Source organism: Arachis stenosperma, chromosome 5 (assembly GCF_014773155.1).
Source record: "Arachis stenosperma cultivar V10309 chromosome 5, arast.V10309.gnm1.PFL2, whole genome shotgun sequence".
NCBI classification, from domain to species: domain Eukaryota; kingdom Viridiplantae; phylum Streptophyta; class Magnoliopsida; order Fabales; family Fabaceae; genus Arachis; species Arachis stenosperma.
The window spans coordinates 84486035-84487851 of record NC_080381.1 but is presented as its reverse complement, the minus strand read 5'-3'; positions in this window follow the sequence as shown (position 1 = coordinate 84487851).

The following is a 1817-nucleotide window of genomic DNA, read 5'->3' as shown; positions in this document are numbered from 1 at the left end:
GCCTCTGCTTGTCCATTGGCTTGTGGGTGCTCGACTGAGGTGAATTGCTGTTTGATTTTTAGTTCGGCCACCAAGTTCTGAAAACTTGTGTCCGTGAACTGTGTTCCATTGTCTGTTGTGATGGAGTAGGGGACTCCGAACCTTGTGACGATGTTTTTGTATAGGAATTTGCGGCTTTTCTGAGCCGTGATGGTGGCTAAGGGTTCAGCTTCGATCCACTTTGTGAAGTAGTCGACCCCTACTATGAGGTATTTGACTTGCCCCAGTCCTTGGGGGAACGGGCCGAGTAGGTCAAGTCCCCATTTTGCGAAGGGCCATGGTGCGGTGATGCTGATAAGGTCTTCGGGTGGTGCCTTGTGAAAATTGGCGTGTTTTTGGCGGGGGGGAATATTTTCACAAATTCCGTTGCGTCTCTTTGCAAGGTCGGCCAGTAGAACCCGGCTCGGACTACTTTCTTGGATAATGCTCGAGCTCCGAGGTGGTTCCCACACATGCCTCCGTGGACTTCTTCGAGGATGCTCTTTGTTTCTGAGGTCGGGACGCACCTAAGGAGGGGGTTTGAGAATCTTCTTCTGTATAATACGTCGTGAATTAGTGTATAATTCTGGGCGTCTTTCGTGAGTCTTTTAGCTTCCTTTCTTTCGGCGGGGAGAGTTCCCGACTTCAGGTAGTTGAGTATGGGGGTCATCCATCCTTGCTGTTGGTTGGATATATTTAGCGTTTCTTCCTCTCTTAGCACGGAGGGAGATTGTAAGGTTTCCTGGAGGAGACTTCTGTTGTTGCCTCCGGGCTTGGTGCTGGCAAGCTTTGAGAGGGCGTCTGCCCGGGCGTTTTGTTCCCGAGGTATGTGCTGAATCTGTATCTCTGAAAAGTGGCGTAATTGTGCCTGTGTTTGGTCCAGGTATTTTTTCATAGTTGGGTCTTTGGCCTGGTAGCTTCCATTTACTTGTGATGTGACGACCTGGGAGTCGCTGAAGATCGTGATTTTCTGGGCTCCGACCTCTTCGGCTAGCTTTAGACCTGCTAGTAGGGCCTCGTATTCGGCTTGGTTGTTCGAAGCCTGGAACTCGAATTTTAGGGATAGTTCTATCCGCGTTCCTTGGTCGCTTTCGAGTATAACCCCGGCTCCGCTTCCAGTTTTGTTTGAGGACCCGTCGACATACAGGTTCCATGAGAGTGGGGTTCCAGGGGTCTCAGTGTATTCTGCGATGAAGTCGGCTAGATACTGAGATTTTATGGCAGTCCGGGTTTCATAGTGGAGGTCGAACTCGGACAGTTCCACGCCCATTGCAGTATTCGTCCTGCCAGGTCTGTTTTTTGGAGGATGTGTCTCATGGGTTGGTTCGTCCGGACTTTGATGGTGTGGGCTTGAAAGTAGGGACGGAGCCTCCGAGCTGTGAACACTAGGGCGTAGGCGAATTTTTCTATCTTCTGATAGTTTAATTCGGCCCCTTGTAGTGCCTTGCTTACAAAGTATATGGGGTGTTGTCCTCGGTCATTTTCTCGTATTAACGCTGAAGCGACTGCTCGATTTCCAACCGAGAGGTATAGTACGAGTTCTTCTCCTTTTAAAGGTCGGGTTAGGATGGGTGGCTGCCCGAGGAATTCCTTGAATTCTTGAAAGGCTTTTTCGCACTCTGGGGTCCATGAGAAGGGTTTCCCTTTCTTTAGGAGTGAGTAGAGAGGTAGTGACTTTATTGCTGATCCTGCCAAGAATCTTGATAGGGCGGCTAGCCTTCCATTCAGTTGTTGTACTTCTTTGACACACGTCGGGCTCTTCATATTGAGTATCGCTTGGCATTTGTCCGGGTTTGCTT